Source organism: Pelodiscus sinensis, chromosome 3, assembly GCF_049634645.1.
Source record: "Pelodiscus sinensis isolate JC-2024 chromosome 3, ASM4963464v1, whole genome shotgun sequence".
In the NCBI taxonomy this organism is placed as follows: domain Eukaryota; kingdom Metazoa; phylum Chordata; order Testudines; family Trionychidae; genus Pelodiscus; species Pelodiscus sinensis.
Genome location: NC_134713.1, coordinates 52,079,024 through 52,098,659, shown reverse-complemented (window position 1 = coordinate 52,098,659; position 19,636 = coordinate 52,079,024). Strand labels below are relative to the sequence as shown.

At 43.3% G+C, this 19,636-nt stretch overlaps 1 long non-coding RNA gene across 1 annotated transcript; it reads left to right on the top strand.

Annotated features, from left to right (window-relative positions):
* Positions 1-1,235: 1,235 nt before the first annotated feature.
* On the top strand, positions 1,236-17,269 carry LOC112546441 (uncharacterized). The gene is made up of 3 exons (XR_003090140.2): positions 1,236-1,370; positions 12,829-13,285; positions 16,407-17,269. It is a non-coding gene; the product is annotated as an uncharacterized LOC112546441 (long non-coding RNA).
* The last annotated feature ends 2,367 nt before the right edge of the window (positions 17,270-19,636 follow it).

Below are 19,636 nucleotides of genomic sequence, written 5' to 3'. Positions count from 1 at the left end.
AGCACCATATGCTGCCGAGGATGGTAGAGAAGGAACTGAGGGAGCCATGCTGTGCATGCAGTCAATGGGGACCAATTACACCACCAGGTGCCATCTGCATATGTGCCGCATGGCAGGGCACCGCTGTGAAAAATTTTGGATCCATAGAGGATGAAAGAAATATTCCCCATCTCTTATCAAATCCAATTTTATTATTTAGCGCAAGGAAAACTTATCCTTGCACTGGGCCATTACTATTCCATCTTGTGTTTGCTAGCGGAAGGATTTCAGAATTCCCTGTAGGGTGAGTACGTAGGCTAACAGAGGCAACTCCAACAAAGGGAAGTTGTGGAGCACTGGTAATGGTCAACTCATTTCCATGCAGTCTTCTCCCTGAGTCTTTCCACAATGCCCCAATGCAGAGTTGGAGAGGCTGAGTTTATTCAGATTTTTTCCCTAGTTCACCTTTTCCATATGTAAGTTATTGTTATATGGAGAAAGCATCCATAGCTTTTCAGGATCAGAGTGATTCAGAAGTCCATATATATTTTCAGCTTGATTGAGGACAGAAACCATTAAGGAACCTTCCTGCAAAATTTGATGAACTTCAGATTTGAATAGCTGTAAAACTAATAAGCTGTTGCTGAACAGTTAAAAAATCAGTTAAAAGATACTCAACTGTATAGCATAGAGTTTACCTTGATCAAATATCTATTCCAACAAGGATTTTTTCCTCTTCCAAAATTTCAGGGTCCTTGCAGTCCTACCTGAACTGGAGTAGAGACCTTAGAAAATCCACTCAGCTTGTGATTTTATGAATCCAGTTCCCTGGTTGGTACTGTCACCCTGAGGACTTTGATTCAATAGCTTTTCTGACTGCATTTATTAATACCTAACATTGGAGGCCCACAATTATTCAGTCATGTCAAAGCCTATAGAATTCAACTATGAGAAGTTCCATCCAAATGCCACAGGGATGGTTTAATTATAGCCTTATGTAAAGCATGTGTATGTCTCCTCTACTTTGGTTTCAAGATTCTTATTTAGATCCAGCCTCTAAGAATAAATTCTGTTTTTAGCATCATTTGTCAGCTTTCCAGAAGCTATTTCTGAAACAAGGGGCCCACACTTTTTCATGCCATTCAATTTTTTGAGCCTATCAGACTGTCCCCTATTAACAAAGGCAATGGTTTTGGAAATGTATTAACTTTCGTTCTAAGATCCACCATGATCTTTTAGTCTGACCTCCTGTATAACATAGTTCATAGGATTTCATTCAGTAATTCCTGCTTCAAACTCAATAACTTCTGGCTGAGCTAGAGCACATCATGTTGAAAGATAAGATTTCGATTTAAAGACTTCGAGTGACAGAGAATCTACGGCACCTGTAGGTAAGTTGTTCCTTTAGTTAATTACTTAAATTTACTTATTTCTAGTTGGAATTTGTTTCGTTTCAGCTACTAGATCTTGTTATACCTTTTGTCTATGAGATTAAAGAGCCCTCTGCTATCAGAACTTTCTTCCCCAAACAGACACTAATAGACTGTGATTAATTTACTTCTCAACCTTCTCTTTTATTAAGCTAAATAGAATTTTGTTTGAATATATCCCAAAAGGATTTTCTTATATACACTTTTAAGTTGGGAGGCAAGTTATCACTCCTTTGTTTATTTAAAAAACACAGTTACTATGTCATTACATTAGTTTTACTTCCCTCCTGCAATGTTCTTGATTATGCTTCCATGTTGAGTAACATCCTTTGAGTTTCTTATTTACCATCTGTGCAGGATTGTCACTTCTGGACTCCTTATAGGCACTTACATTGTAAATTCTGCTTCTCTCTAATTATATCATGACACAGTATTTGCACTAATACCTATCCCCACTAGAGTTTTAATCAAATTGAAAGATAGCAAATTCAAAAGTGATAAAAGAAATATGTTTTCACACAACACATACATAGACCATTTGAATCATTGATGTGGAACCAAGAATTTAGAAAGATTCAAAGAGGGACCGGATGTTTACATACAATAGTAAATTTTAAAACAAAAAGTTTTTAGAAGAACTATAAAACTTAAAGCTCTCAGTATTGGGAATTAGGAGGAGACTATAATGAAGGCAGATTATCTCACATCTGTGAGGTTTCTTGTAACTTTCTCTGAAACATCTGGTGCAGCTAGCCAAAGGTCAGTCTGTTGTGAAGCTGGTTGGCTTCACAGTACCCCAGGGCCTAAACTCTAGGCAAAGTATGTTGGGTTGAAGACATCAACAATTTTCTTGAGAATGAGTGAGAAAAAAAAGTTTGAAAACCGCTGTGCTAGAGATAGTCTTGCTTTTGGTCAACTGAAGGTCCATATCTTGCAGTAGTCACTCAGGCTCTTGTTCAGCTCAGTGCTCATCTTTTTATATGTTTTAGTCCATAGAACCCATCCTTTCCCACTCTCCCATGGCACTGTATGGCCAGGAATCATCAATTAAAGAGCAGATGTGACTTGGATCTTTTTCTTAATGGGGCTTTTGTTTCTCTTTCTTGGGTGGGGTGGGTTTTTTTTGTGAGGTCCCCTTACTAAAAGTGCCTCTGCTTATTCTCTGGGAAGATCCTGTGTGCTACAGTCTAGCCCCAGAGACTACAATTCCCATGAGCCCTGGAGGAAACCAGGAAGTAAGTGACTTTTGTTGGGGAGATGGGAGTCTCTCCACGTGTGTGGAGGAAGACTCAGCAGTCTATGGACTCTTCCCTCTGTTTTTAGAGCAGAAAGGGAGCCAGGCTGTTGTGGAGGAGTTTGATCCAGTTCAGGAACTGTTATGTTGCAGTTACAGTCTGGGACAGCGAGCCTTTGGAACTGGGATCTAGCAGGGTGCTTCTGATTGCCCTAGAGGGGAGGCCCTTTGGCTGTACTTGTGGCTAGAAGCTACTCTGCATCCAGCATATAGAAGGAGACTGAGAGTAACTGGGCATCTTTGGGAAAATGCTGCCTGGGACAGACCTCAGAGATACATAGAATCATAGAATACTAGGACTGGAAGAGACCTCGAGAGGTCATCGAGTCCAGTCCCTTGCCCTCATGGCAGGACCAAATACTGTCTAAACCATCCCTGATAGACATTTATCTAACCTACTCTTAAATATCCCCACAGATGGAGATTCCACAACCTCCCTGGGCAATTTATTCCATTGTTTCACTACCCTGACAGTTAGGAACTTTTTCATAATGACCAACCTAAACCTCCCTTGTTGCAGTTTAAGCCCCTTGCTTCTTGTTCTATCCTCAGAGGCAAAGATGAACAAGTTTTCTCCCTCCTCCTTATGGCACCCTTTTAGATACCTGAAAACTGCTATCATGTCCCCCCTCAATCTTCTCTTTTCTAAACTAAACAAACCCAGTTCTTTCAGCCTTCCCTCAGAGGTCATGGGTTCTCTAGACTTTTAATCATTCTTGTTGCTCTTGCACCCTTTCCAATTTCTCCACATCTTTCTTGAAATGCGGTGCCCAGAACTGAACACAATACTCCAATTGAGGCCTAACCAGAACAGAGTAGAGTGGAAGAATGACTTCTCGTGTCTTGCTCACAACACACCTGTTAATGCATCCCAGAATCATGTTTGCTTTCTTTGCAACAGCATTACACTGCTGACTCACATTCAGCTTGTGGTCCCCTAGATTCCTTTCTGCTGTACTCCTTCCCAGACAGTCGCTTCCCATTCTGTATGTGTGAAACTGATTGTTCCTTCCTAACTGGAGCACTTTGCATTTGTCTTTATTAAACTTCATCCTATTTATCTCAGACCAGTTCTCCAATTTGTCCAGGTCATTTTGAATTATGGCCCTATCCTCCAGATTATTCACAACCCCTTCCAGCTTGGTATCATCTGCAAACTTAACAAGCGTACTTTCTATACCAATATCTATATCATTGATGAAAATATTGAACAGAGCCGGTCCCAAAACAGACTCCTGCGGAACCCCACTTGTCATGCCTTTCCAGCAGGATTGTGAACCATTAATAACTACACTCTGAGTACAGTTATCCTATGCACCCACCTTATACTAGCCCCATCTAAGTTGTATTTACCTAGTTTTTTGATAAGAATATCATGTGAGACCGTATCAAACGCCTTACTAAAGTCTAAGTATACCACATCCACCGCTTCTCCCTTATCCACAAGACTCGTTATCCTATTAAAGAAAGCTATCAGATTGGTTTGACATGATTTGTTCTTTACAAATCCATGCTGGCTGTTCCCAATCACCTTGCCACTTTCCAAGTGTTTACAGATGATTTCCTTAATTACTTGCTCCATTATCTTCTCTAGCGCAGAAGTTAAACTAACTGGTCTGTAGTTTCCTGGGTTGTTCTTATTTCCCTTTTTATAGATGGGCACTATATTTGCCCTGTCTCCCATGATTTTCCAAAGATGATAGCTCAGATACCTCCTCTATCAGTTCCTTGACTATTCTAGGATGTATTTCATCAGGCCCTGGTGACTTGCAGGCATCTAACTTTTCTAGGTGATTTTTAACTTGTTCTTTTTTTTAATTTTATCTTCTAAAACTACCCCCTTCCCACTAGCATTCACTATGTTAGGCATTCCTACAGACTTCTCGGTGAAGACCGAAACAAAGAAGTCATTGAGCATCTCTGCCATTTCCAAGTTTCCTGTTACTGTTTCTCCCTCCTCACTGACCAGTGGACCTACCCTCTCCTTGGTCTTTCTCTTGCTTCTAATGTATTTATAAAAAGTCTTCTTGTTTCCCTTTATTCCCGTATCTAGTTTGAGCTCATTCTTTGCCTTTGCCTTTCTAATCTTGCCCCTGCATTCCTGTGCTGTTTGCCTATATTCATCCTTTGTAATTTGTCCTACTTTCCATTTTTTATAGGACTCCTTTTTATTTTTAGATCATGCAAGATCTCGTGGTTAAGCCAATGTGGTCTTTTGCCATATTTTCTATCTTTTTGACACATCGGAATAGCTTGCTTTTGGGTCCTTAACAATGTCCCTTTGAAAAACTGCGAACTCTCCTCAGTTGTTTTTCCCCTCAGTCTCGATTCCCATGGGACCTTACCTATTAGCTCTCTGAGCTTACCAAAATCCGCCTTCCTGAAATCCATTGTCTCTATTTTGCTGTTCTCCCTTCTACCCTTCCTTAGAATTGTGAACTCTATGATTTCATGATCACTTTCACCCAAGCTGCCTTCCACTTTCAAATTCTCAACCAGTTCCTCCCTATTTGTTAGGATCAAATCTAGAACAGCTTCCCCCTGGTAGCTTTTTCAACAGACTAACTCTGGGTTCAAAGAGAGGCAGAGACACCAACCCAGTGAACCAGAGCTGCTGCATAGCTTGGACCCACATATACAATACCTACAGAGAATCTCCATTACAGCTGCAGTTCTTCAAGTGCACCCACGCAAGCAAGAGTCTGGGACTCTGAGTCCAGGGGTATGTACATTCTGGGGTGGGGTAAATATTGGCAGTGCAAATGGCAGCTAGATAAGTTCCTTTAACTTTTGTGTACTTGGTTAACTGATGTTATTCACTGTTAATTTGTTAAATCCTGTTTCTTTAAATTAAGTAAAGGTTGTTTATTCTAATGCAATCTATTAGATGTATATTATTTATTATTTGTAATTGCTGTTCTGAAGTTAGATTTAGTTTATTGCTGGAATAAGTTTATTCCTGGAGGTTCCCAAGGCACACCAGTAAGTGTGTACAGGGCCCGCCACGTGGAGGTACCGCCATTGTACATTCTTTATGAGCAAGGGACTGCAGCAAAGGGGGGGGGGGGGGGGGGAATAGGTTTTCCCCAACCAAACAACATCACCACTGGGGTACTCAGGATCTTTTTTTTTTTACGTCAAGACCATCAGGTACCCAGGTACACCTGTGAATGTGACCTACTCCTGAGTAACCCGGGGAGGAAAAAGGGGGTTACATTTTTTGTTGTTGTTTTTTTGCAGGCCTTACCCATGTTCTTCTTCAGCCATCATGGTGTTGGCGGCTGGTCATCGAGATGGGATGGCATTGGGACTGATCCCATTACATACCCACTCACATTCACACTTTTAATGAGATCATATTGCTTTAACTTCAAACAGAGTTAGGGCAATATGAAATTTAAAATGGAGTTTCAGTTATAATAATGAGTCAATTTAGTTCCAATGTATTAAAAAGGAATTATAAGAACAGGATTTCTCAAAGGCAATTTTTAACAAGCTACTAACACAATTTATCCAAAGGTAATTAACACTGTTTCATTTATAAAATCCCATTAATAAAAATTGGTTCATAATTCTTGATGTTACATAATGTCACATTAGTGATAATTTTATTAATAATAAAAGGTGGTTTCATTACAGCAATTTTATTGAAGGTGTACAGAGTCATATTGGTAGATACTATTCATTACAAGAGTGATTTCATTTTCCAGCCCTACATTGTCTGTCCTGGCCAGGAGGCGGGAATAAAGACAGGTTATTGCTAAATCCTGCTCAAAGAGCCAGGGCAATGGACTGGAGATTTGTTTATTTCTCCCCAATTGATTGTTGACCATTAAGATATAGTAAAGTGGAGTAATCTCCCTCTGAGCCAATCCATTACACACATACTCTGTGGTTTCTTGGGCATACAGACTAGCTGACATATTAACTAATTGACATGGTTAACATTTATATATCTATATCTATCTAATCTCTCTCTCTCTATATATATATATACACACACACGATATAACAATTATTAACATAATTGACATGAACTAGTTCAAGACAGACCCAAAAGAGAAAACAACAGAATTCCACTTATCATTACTTACGGTCCACAACTTAAACCCCTCCAATGCATTATCCACAATCTACAACCTATCTTGGAAAATGACCCCCCTCACTCTCAGCAGTTTTGGGGGAAAGGCCTATTCTTGCTTACAGACAACCCCCCCGCCTGAAACAAATCCTTTCCAGTAACCACCCTACACAGCTACCTCATAAGCATCCAGGAATCCAACCCTGAATCAATCCCGTTGCCAACTCCGCCCACACATCTATACAAGTGATTGCATCACTGGACCCAACCACATCAGCCACCAAATCAGAGGCTCATTTAACTGCAATCCACTAATGTGATCTATGTCATCAAATGCCAGCAATGCCCCCACTGCGATATATGTTGGACAAACTGGACAGTCTCTATGGGAAAGAATTAATGGACACAAATCAGATATCCGAAAAGGCAACACACAAAAACCTGTTGGGGAACACTTTAACTTCCCTGGACACTCCTTAAGGGATCTATAAGTTGTTATTTTGTTTCAGACCAATTCTACAAGCCAAATACACAGGGAAGGATTGGAACTCCACTTTATTCTCAAGTTTAACTCTCATGCAAATGGTCTAAATCGTGATATCGGATGGCTCGCACACTATCAACCAACCAAATAATGAAAGTGCCAGTGGTTCTTGATGTCTGTGTAGAATCTGGTGTTAGTACTCTTCCTTTCCTATTGCAAACTAATGATTCTTATCAGCCTCTTTTAACTATTTAGAATAGTGATAGAAATGTAGCCGTGTTAGTCTGGTGTAGCTGAAACAAAATACAGGACTATATAGCACTTTAAAGACTAACAAGATGGTTTGTTAGATGATGAGCTTTCGTGGGCCAGAGCCACTTCCTCAGATCAAATAGTGGAAGAAAATTGTCACAACCATATATACCAAAGGATACAATTAAAAAAAAATTAACACATATGAAAAGGACAAATCAACTTTCTCAATGACTTAATTACCTGCATCCTGCTTCGGAAGCCTTTTAAATCTGCACTTGAAAGGGAATCCTCCGAACTGTCATTCATGCTAAAATTCAACACTCTACGCGGGGGGCTCAACAAAGACTCTGGCTATCTTACCCATTACAAAGATAGCCTCCCCAATTATCACCTCTAATACCATTAGCTCACAGACATTTACCTTCCCCCTTCCCCCGCGTCCCCCTTCTGTTCTGAAATTTGATTTGTCCTTTTCATATGTGTTCTTTTTTTTTAATTGTATCCTTTGGTATATATGGTTGTGACAATTTTCTTCCACTACAGGCAGTCTCCGGGTTACATGGATCTGACTTACATCGGATCCCTACTTACAAACGGGGTGAGGCAACCCCGTACTAGCTGCTTCCCCCCAGCAGACCAGGGAGACGCGAAGCTAGCACCCCCCCTCCCCAGCAGACCAGGGAGACGTGGAGCGGCTTTTCTCAGCAGACACCTCAGCTTGAGAATAAAGGACTGAGGGAAGTGAGGTGTGGGAGAATAAAACTGAGCTCTGGAGAAATGTTTGGCTAGAGTTTCCCCTACAATATGTACTAGTTCCGACTTACATACAAATTCAACTTAAGAACAAACCTACAGTCCCTATCTTGTACGTAACCCGGGGACTGCCTGTATTTGACCTGAGGAAGTGGGTCTGGCCCACAAAAGCTCATCATCTAATAAACCATCTTGTTAGTCTTTAAAGTGCTACATAGTCCTGTTTTTTGTTTTAACTATTTAGTCTTTAAGGTGCTAATAGATTATTTGTTGTTTTATAGTTTTTCCTGTTACAGTCTGGCTCGGCTATCCCTTTGAAACTTATCTACCCAAAGTCCTCTTCCTTCACCCACACGCCTTATTTATTCTTGGTTCTGGACTTCCAACACTCCAGTCCTCTGAGGAAGTGGGTTGTGCCTATGAAAGCTCATGATATCATCTACATATTTTGTTAGTCTTTAAAGTGCTACCTGACTATTTGTTGTTTTTTAAGTTTTTTTTATTATTAAGCCCTGTGAGTGTTTTTCCCACAGAAGCCTTGCGGTACGGGTGCTGAGCAAACAGAGAGTACAGAGCACTAGGACTCTGCTTCTCTTAACCTCTTCTGGCAGCTTACAGCTTGATGCAAAAGCAACATTATTTTGTGCTTATATACTGACCAGCTAGGGAATTCCAATTCAACCCTCACATAGCAGCAACCTAAGTAATAGAAGGTGGATGGAGGTCACAGGTAGATTACACTATCATGTGCAGACCATTTCCCTTGCCCAGGAATGCAATTTGGCAATTCAGTACGTGGGAGGACAAAGGAAGTGTGAACTGTGTAAGTCTGTGGAGAAGCTAGCTGTGGTTACACAATACATATAGAATGCAGTTCCCTGATTTTTTATTTTTTATTTTTTACTAAAAGTGTAGTCAGAAGCCAGGATATGGTCCATCATAACTAGACACTGCAGCTTACATTAGAATTTAGGGGAATATTAATTAAAAACATCAAGGCAGCTGCAGTACGTACATACACAACATGGATTGGCTGATGTATCAGTAAGGCTAAGTAAGGGGACATTTGTGGGTGTGAATTCTGAAGATAGAACTAATCAAATGATCCCTCCAGTGAGGCAGTGGAACAGCAGAAAGTAGTCTGAAAATGTAATTCCATATCTAAAAGTCTTTCAAACTAATTTTGTTTTCTAATTACTGAAAAAGTCAGTGTAAAGGTATTATTATTGCAAATGATAAATATGCAAAATACTAATGTTTTAATCAAACATTTTTAAATAAAAAGATTCCCTTATCCCCCTGGGACTCAATCTTGCTCCAATTAAAATCAACGGAAATTGTGTAATTGACTTCATTAGGTGCGAGAGCAGGTTGTTGCTCAGTTAGGCCTGTTTTGCACATCTACTATATATTTGAGAGAATTAGTTTGCTGTGCATTTGTGCATGAATCTGTCTGTGCATCTGTATGATCAAGAACTCCTCCTAAACTGTAAGAGCTAGGACCACCAAATTTGGTATGCAGCTTCTTATCATAACTTCAAGCAAGGATTTTGTTGTGCCAGGAAAACAGGCTTTGTGCAGAATGGAATTGAGTCTCATAAAACCATACAGAAAAGAGACAGAATCACTAAGCAGGTGAAAGGTGCTGTCTGGGGGCATATCCCCCCATCTGGAACTGCTCCAGCTCTGTGTCTCCCTGCCCCCAGGTGCTCATTCATATGGGGATGTTGCTGGCTATTCCACTTCATCAGAATGGGAGAGGAAAGTGCACAGTTTGCTGCATTCCTCACTCTGGCTGGAGAGCAAAGGGGGAAGACGAACCTGAACATGCCTCAGCTGGGGGACATACAGCCCTCCCTCCGGATGTGCCTGCTGGAGCTGCAGCAGCCATAGAGAGGCACTTCTCTTTCCCAGGGACAGCCTGTATATTGAACTCCTCAACCTTAGCCCCATCCCAAGGTAATGATTTAAATGAAGAGAAACAAAAAATAATTGAGTTAAGGATCCAAACAAAGTCAGGAATATCTTCTAATTATTTATATTAGCAAAGGCCTTGTAGTTTTATTGATTGTACCTGTCATGACCATGAGGGTTAGCCAGCAGCTGTGGACTAAGAGGTTAACTATGTCCCTTACCTAACCAGGTAGCCAGTAACCAATAGAAATGTAGGTAAGAATTTCAAATTGGGACAAAGGAATTTTTGGTTTTTCCCTCCTTTGTCCCTGAGCAGTTTCTCTCCAGCTACTGAGGGGGAGAGACAAAATATCTCGCTCCAAGAAAAGACTCTTCACTATCTCTAAGTAGGGTAAAGTTTAGATAAATCCATTAGGTTTTATTGTTTTATGGTTTGGGAATGGGAATCTGATGTATGTGCATTTAAAAATGAGTTTTCCTCTCCTTGTAACTAAGCTCTAGGGCAGGCCCATGGGGGGATCCCCCCATGAGTATATTAATTGGTGACTTTTCCTTCTAGTCATTATGCTTGTAACAGGAGCATTGTGGTGATAATAAAAGTTCTTTCTCTTTCCTTTTTATTAATTAATTTTTGTGTCCTGGTTTTACTGTAGGGCTGAGATTTCCCAAGTGATCTCTCCTCTGGTTTCCTTATTATTACTTGGTGGCGGCAGCAGATTTTAATCCCCAAAATCTAGGTTTTTAAGATTTTGGGGGGAAGTTTTATACCAAAGCCTGTAGAGATAAGGTTTTGGGTTACTTTTGGGGGCCCCTGCTTCTACATTTATCGTGCCAGAGTGGGGAAGAAGCTTTGACAGTACCCCTTTACTCTTATGTTTTCCTCAAAACAGTGAAAATCCCTCTTATTTGAAGCACTTAGACTGGTTAAAACATTTAAAAACACTCAGCAGGGAACTGGGTTCCCATGATGTTGGACTAACTTAGGCTATGTCTGTTCTACCAATTATGTCAATATAACTTTTGTCATTCAGGGATCTGAATAAAGCACCTCCCTGAACAACATAAGTTACTGCAACATAAGTGCTGGTATGGACAGTGCTATGTTGGCAAGAAAGTGTCTCTCACCGACATAGCTACCACAACTTGTTTGGGATTGATTAATTAAGTTGATAGGAGATCTCTCTCCCATTGGCATAGAGCAACCACACTAGAGAGCTTAAAGTAGTACAGCTCCACCGCTGCAAGTTCTCTGGCGTAGACAAAGTCTCTGAGGAGATTCCACATTCTGAGATGCCCCCTAACTCTTGAGTTATCATTCTATAAAGAGAGTGTAGCCTCACCATAGTAAGGGGCAAGTGGGATTAGCCTCCTGGAGTACAATCCTGTCTGAGATGCCAGGTATGCAGTTGGGGTAGCTGAACCATCCCACTGCTCATGCTAGCACCATTTACAAACACAGCTACTGTAGGTATGACTCCTTGGGTGTGTCGGGGACTCGAACCCAGACGGCTTCGGTTCGTTGTCTGACCGCAAAGAGACAGGCAACGCCAGCAAGGTCCAATCACAAGCTCTTTATTGAAGAGTGCACACAACAATAGAGAGCGGCCCGTCTCCAAAGAGAACCAGCCCCGATTTCAGTAACAAGTAGGTTTATATAGACAGTTCCGTTGCATCATAAAACGTTTGCCCAAGCAACCCATCCCCCTTAACTAGTTGGACGCTTCTAGTGCTCATGCATACATAGCCGACTATACATCGTGGCCTTAAGCAATTCATAATGTATCAGTAACTTTCTTATCAGCCCAGAAGACAGGTACCAGACAACAAGGAGACAGGGAATTAGGAACAAACGGAGGGCAGAAACAGGGAGTTAAGATCAGCGAGGGAGAACAGAAACAGGGAGTTAGTTTATCAGTTCTCAAAACAAGCTGTTCTACTCACCGCAGGTACAAGAATGCAATTTTTTACTTATTGTACCTTTGCAACCTAAGCAAGTATGTAGGGTGTGCCCTTGCTTGAACCGTGTCTCCAGTTCTGCTCAGGGATTACCCAGAAACCTTTGTTAGCTTCTTTTTGGTTTGCCTTAGGATACCCGCCCTAGGCCCAATTTTCTGTGACCTAACAGGTGGGAATTAAATGACACAGCTTGAAGGGTAGACATACCCTCAGGGGAGGCCCTAGACTAGCTGCCAGCAACTGGCGCCCTAGGCAAACCATGCAATCGGCGCCCCCAATGATATTGCGCCACCATTTGGTGCCCCATTTAACTTGGCGCCCTAGGCAACTGCCTAGTTCGCCTATATGGACGAGCTGCCCCTGCATACCCTAAGGCTAGCTCTATACTGCAACGTAAGCCCAGGTCTGTAGGGTTCTTATTTGTAAGCCTACGCTTGAGCATCTATGCTGAATACCGACCTTAGGTTTAGACTTTCTGCATTCAGGCCTAACACCTGTTCTAAGGCATCTGCACTAGTCTGCACAAAGCTGAGACAAACCAGCCTCTCTCAGGCATCCTAGCATTCTGCCCACTTGTAGCCGCTTTAGCCTTTTGTATGTGGGAAAACTTGACTGTCCATCCCATGGCACTTTTGGGGAAGTGGTTGCAGCCCACTAACACATCTGTCTTTTGGGTCTGCAGGCTCCTGGCAACCAGAGTCAGCAACACAGAAATCATCATGTAAAGAACTGGTCCTGACTGCACTTCCATTCTTGGGTCAGGAAACATTGTATCCATGAGATGCTGGTGGACACTTTGGTAATGTTTCCTGACGTACTGAAGACAAGAGGATGATAATACAGACATGGAAGTCTCGGACTGTCTTTGATGTGGCTTGATATAGCTGCTGCTGCCCCCTATGGAGACTAGCACTTCTGGAACAAAGCCATAAGCAAAGACTCATGGGATTCTATCATCATGATAGAGACCTGAAATGACCAGCACTGGTTCCAGAACATTCACATGAGGCAAGTTACATATATGGAGCTCTCTGAGCTGCTTGCCCCAGCTCTCCAGTATGAAGGCACACACTTGAGGGAAGCCATGCTGGTCAGAAGTGGGTTACTATAACCACCTGGAAGTTGGACACCTCAAACAGGTCAGTTATTAACAAGTTTGGTGTTGGAAAGCCTACTGTGTGGGCTGTGGTTGTATCAAAATACTAAACTGTATTATAGTATTTAACTCCTAGATGGCGCCACAAACAACATACCTTAGCTGAGCTCATCATAGATAAACAGGGCTGGGAATTAAATGATCTTATAGTGACTGCCTGTCTGCTGCAACTCTCTGGAGTAGATGTCTGGTAGAAGAGCCTGATCTGAAACATAGCTTTATAAATGGACACAAAAAGGACTATTAATTAAACTTCAGAATAAAAACAGGTGTTGACTGCGATTTAGCAGTGCTATAAAATATTTTCTTACACTATATCTATCAAAACTCCAAGCACTATGAAATTAGTTCATGAAATGGCAACCTCCCACACACTGAAAAAATCTGCAAACATTTCTGTAATAGGCATCTGTACGAGAAAATGTATGTAAATGTATGTAGATATTCATTCTTGAGAAGTGCGTACATGTTTCAATTTCATCTTTGTGTGGGAAGTTGCTATTTAAGTAACTTCCCAGCATGAGGAGGAATGATTTATACAGTTCATCTCAATAAAAAAGGGAAAGCAAAGTCTTTGTGAATGACTTTCTGTAGATGTTGCTGAGATCTTCTTACTCCAATAAACACATACTCAGATATTGGGGTGATGGAGTCCAAAACAAAGCCCTGTGGTAGAAAAATAGCTCTCATCTGAACAGACGTACCTAAATTGTTATATTAGGGATCACCACAATCTGATGAGTTATGGATTTTAAGGAAAGAACTATTAGATCACCTGTTTTCACTGCTTGTATAACACAGGCTACAAGAATTTCATCCACTTATGTTTGTATTGAACTTAGTACCTTGTTTTTGGCTAAAGCATAACTTCCAGAAAGCATCCAATCTTGAAGCCATTAAGAGCTGGAGTCTTCATCACTTCCTTTGGTAGTTTGTACCAATGGTCAGTAACCCTCACTATTAAAAAATAGGCCTTATTTCTACTTTGAAAATGTCTGTCTTTAACTTTAAGCCACAGGAATAATGTTTATATCATCAACTTCTGTGCCAACTGTTGACTCCATCATATAATGTGATCCCTGAAAAAGGATGGGTCACCAAATGCACATAATGTCTGTATTGGCACCATCTGCAAAATGGTATGTAACTTGCCCAGAAAGAGGCATACATAGCATGGCACACAATGCTGACCTGAGCTGGAGTAAAGCATGCTTGTTAGCATTTCTGTGTGTTCAGAGTGCTGTTTGGCTACCCTTTTAGGTTAACACCCTCATCCAGCAACCTGCAGAAAAAGTGAGCATTTAAACATGGGTGTCAATAACTAATAGGTGCCTAATATTGGACTATGATAACATTTAATCAAATGTGCTCTAGGTATTTTGCAGTCAAAGAAGAACATCTGATGTGCCACAAAGAGTTTAGAATGTAGATAGACAGAAAATGATTCAGGGTTAGGATGCAGCAAGACACTCTTGGGTTAGGATGCAGGATGACTTTTTATGCAGCAGGAATTCCAGTCTGCCAGATTTCCCATAGAAGAGTGGTCTCTAACCTTTTTAAACATGAGATCACTTTTTGAGTGTAAATGCAATCCAGGATCTACCTCAAACCCAAATACCTCTGCCCCGCCTCCTCCCCACCCCTTCTCTAAGGCCCTGCCCCTGCTCACTCCATCCTCCCTCCCCCATCCTCACTCTGTTTTATCAGGCCTGGGGCAGGAATTTGGGGTGCAGAAGGGATTCGGGACTGGGGCCAGGATCAGAATGCAGGCTCCAGCTGGGCACCACTTACCACAGGTGGCTTCTGAGTGGTGGTGCAGGGGACCCCTGCCCTGACCCTGCACCACTCCCAAAAGCAGCCAGCAAACTCTTTCCATCCCTGCCCCCCTCTGCTCTGTGGAGATGGGATACAGGTGGAGGGAGGGAGGGGCACCCTGAGATCAGTACCCCCCTCCTCTTCTTCCTGTGCCCTGCACTGCAAGCAGGAGGCTCCCACGGGTGAGGGGCAGCTCCAAGGCAAAGGGCAGGAGCAGCATGGCAGCGCTGAGAGGGCAGCCGAAGTGCTGGCACTTGATAACCTCCCGGCCAAACCTCTCAGGATCACCTGTCAAAGGTTCCAAGATCTACCAGTAGATCCCGATCTACTGGTTGGTGACCACTGCCATAGAACAACGCCCAGGCCCTCCTCTCCAGGCATGAATCTGCCTAGCAGTCACCAGACAATGAAACAGTTTCATGGCACAGAGGAAGGGTTTTCTCCTAGGCTGTGTCTAGACTACATGCCTCTGTCGGCAGAGGCATGAAGATTAGACAGATCAGCAAAGGCAAATGAAGCCGCGATTTAAATGATCGCGGCTTCATTTACATTTACATGGCTGCCGCGCTGAGCCGACAAACAGCTGATCAGCTGTTTGTCGGCTCGCACACTAGTCTGGACGTTCCCCCTGTCAACATCAAAGCCCTTTGTTGGCAGCCCCGTTATTCCTCATGGAATGAGGTTTACCGGGGCTGCCGACAAAGGGCTTTGATGTCGACAGGGGGAACGTCCAGACTAGCGCGCGAGCCGACAAACAGCTGATCAGCTGTTTGTCTGCTCAGCGCGGCAGCCATGTAAATGTAAACGAAGCCGCGATCATTTAAATCGCGGCTTCATTTGCCTTTGCTGAACAAACAAATCTACATACCTCTGCCGACAGAGGCATGTAGTTTAGACGTACCCCTAGAGACCTAGAAAAACTGTTCTCTTTCGCTCAGAAATTTCAGGCAAGTTCATATCATCAAATGCCTCCACAGTTTGAAATAATGTTAACACCATCATTAATACTGTTCTGATGACTCACATCTCTCCTCCCACACTTCCAAGCTGACTTTAAAATTAAAAATTTAAAATATTTTATATAGAGAGCATTATCCTCCCAGGAAGGAACCTTGGATCAAGAAGCTTCAGGGTAGAGAAATGCAGATATGGGGAATCACTGCTAACAGAATAAAGGTTGCATTTTTTTCCTTGTTGTGACCAAGAAAGTTAGAGGAGAGAAACTTTTCACTTTTAACCCAGACAGAAAAATATCATACATTCACTGCTTTTCATCTGTCCCACTGCAGATGAGGCACCAATCTGGGATTTTCTAACAGGAAGCGCCAGGATCCAGAACCTCTGAAACAGAAGGAAGAGATCAAGGAATGACCTCTTCAGTATGCAGATGGAGATGCTGGAGCCATCCAGGCTCAGAAGCAGATTGCAGTTTAGAGTTTGCTAGAGTAACCCTTCTGCCAGGTGGCACCAGCAACAACCAGGGCTGCACCCAATATCTAGGGTTCCTTTCCATCGATACAGTTAGAATTGGCTCTGGCCTCCACCCAGTAACCTGGGAAATTTATACACCGCTTTTGGGTGCCTCTGAGAGGTGCTACCTCCTTACTCACAAGCAGACTCTGGGTGCACAAAATAAACTTTTAATAAAGAGAGGGAAGTAACTCCAGAGCAAGACATATGATTTGATGTTGCCTTCTCTAACAAAGGTAATATCGAATAATACAATAATCTATACTAGTGATCACCAACCAGTAGATCCCGATCTACTAGTAGATCTTGGAGCCTCTGACAGGTGATCCTGACTGGTTTGGCCAGGAAGCTATGAAGCACTAGCACTTCAGTTTACCCTCCACCCACTGTCCTGCTGCTCCTGCCTTGGAACTGTCCCTTGGGAGCCTCCTGTTTGCGTGTGGGAGGGAGTGGAGTGCTGGGAGGGAGATGGGTGAGTGTGTGTATGTGTGTGTGCTGATGTCAGGGTCTCCCTCCTCCCCCCACTCTTGTACCCATCTCCACCCAGAGAGAAGGGGGTGGAAGGAAAATCTGTCACTCTCACAAACACATAGGCTACATCTACATTGCTCTCTTGCACAAGAACATATGCAAATGAAGCACGGCAATGAATATCACAGTGCCTCATTTGCATACTTACTGAGCCGCCATTTTGCACAAGGGGCTGTTGTGCAAGAAGGAGCAATCTACATTGTTCCTTCTTCCGCAAAAAACCCCTCTTTTACAAGAGCCGTTTTAACTGAAAATAAGCGGCAGAACGCACTTGCGCAAGAGGGGTTTTTTGCGCAAGGAGCAGTGTAGACTGCTTCTTCTTGTGCAAAAGCCCCTTGCGCAAAAATGGCAGCTCATTAAGCATGCAAATGAGGCACAGCGATATTCATTGCCATGCTTCATTTGCATACGTTCTTGCACGAGAGAGAGTAATGTAGATGTAGCCACACTATCCTTCACTCACATCTCCTAACCTAGCTCACACACGGGGGCGGGCAGTTGTTGTTACTTCTGTTACTGCTTACAAAGTGTGTTATTTTGGGGCTTTCACTGGTCTGTGCATTTCATAATTTTCATTTCTCTTTTACACTTACATTTAAGTCTTTGAGCAGTGAGTTATAAAATGCCTAAGCTGTTGTGGCTGGAGTATTATCTCTGTGGTAATTGCTGCTCCTGGATGTGACTGGCAAGTCCCTGAGAAAGGCAGAGCAGGGGGTCACCACCAGCAGTCCTTACCTGTAGACACCACTCCCGCAGCTCCCATTGATCAGTAATGGGGAACTGTGGCCAGTAGAAGCTGTGGGCTCAATGCCTGTAGATGAGGGCCAGCACATGGTGGCATGGAGCCATTGCTGTACATGCCAGACGCTTTCAGGAGTAAGTCTGCCTTAACCCTACCACTCTACCACCCAGAAGCCAGCTCAATAAAACAGTGCTCAGCCAGAACCTGAATCGTGAACCCATCCCAGCCCTGAGCCTCATCCTGCATCCAACCTCCTGCCTCAGACACGAGTCCTCTTGCACCCAAACTCCTTCCCAGAGCTTACACCCTGAATCCCCACTTGAACCAGAATCCCCTGCCCTGAGCTAAGCCCAGAGACCCTCCCACACTCCTCACCACTTGGCCCAAAACCAGAGCCTGCACCCAAATCCCCTACCCCAGCCTACTGAAAGTGAGTGAGGATGGGGGAGGAAGAGGGATGGAGTGAGCAGGGCGAGACTTCGGAGAAGGGGTAGAGCAGGGATAGGGCCTTAGAGAAAGGGCAGGAAAGAAGCAGGGCAAAGGGTATTTGGGTTTGAGTAGATCTTACATTGCACTTCAAGTGAAAAAAGTGATCTTGCGGTTAAAAAGGTTGGAGATCACTAAAGGAGAGGCATCCTTCATGCTGTCAGTCAGAGAACATTTGAGAAGACTTGAGAAGTTTCTAGGGGGAGGCAGACCCCACCCCGACTCCCACCACAAGGACGAGGAGAAGCAGTGCGCTGAGCGAGTGTGCATGCCCCAGCATCCCCGAAGCAGTGGGGAAGGAAGAGGATACATGGTCCCAACCCTCCTCCTGCCTCCAGGAGCAGCGGGAAGGGAAGAGGATGCATGGCCCAAGCCTCCCAACCAAAGGGAGCAGTGGGGAGGAAGGAAGCCATGTTCGCACACCCCGCCCCCCAGCATCCCCGGAGCAGCAGGGAGGGAAGAGGACGCATGATCCCAAGCATCCCCACCCGCTCCCAGGAACAGTGGGGAGGGAGGAGACCCCACAGTCTGAGCCAGCCCACGTCTCCCCAGCCCCAAGGGCAGCAGGGAGGGATGAGGCCATGTGGTTCCAGTCTCCCCGGCCCTGGACAGTGGAAAGGAAGGCGGCCACACAGCCTGAGCTGGTCCAAGCCTCAGGGAACAACAGGGAGGGAGGAAGCCCCATGTATGTCTACCATCACAATGGGATGGGTAATACAGTAATAAATAATATTTAATCCTGCCCCCCAAACTCAACCAAAACAAGACTTCTGCAAATGCTTGTCCCCACCTGGAGACAGAGAAGGGTGCATCTACACAGCACAGTTATTTCGAAATAACAAACATTATTTCTAAATAACTACGTGAGCGTCCACACAGCAATTCCGTTATTTCAAAATAAAATTGGAATAAACTGACCATTATTTCAACTTCCATAAAGCTCATTCTACAAGGAATAATGCCGCTTCCGAAATAGCTATTTCAGAATAGCGATAATGAGGACGCTTCACTGCTGCTATTTCAAAATAGCTTCTCCCTAGGACCATTCAGAGTAATTACTCCCCAGTGCCTCCTGGGGCTCTAAATTGAGGTTGCACATCCTCATTAGGGTAACCTGCCTTGGACTAATTTGGAGGCTTCCCTGTAGTGCAGAGGTGCTATTTTGAAATAAGCTATTTCGGAGTATTTCTTCCGGAATAGCTTAGTTTGAAATAGGGTTCATGGACACTGCACACTTAATTGAATAAACGATGGTCATGTTGCTTAATGTGTGACTGGAAGGCACTCAGA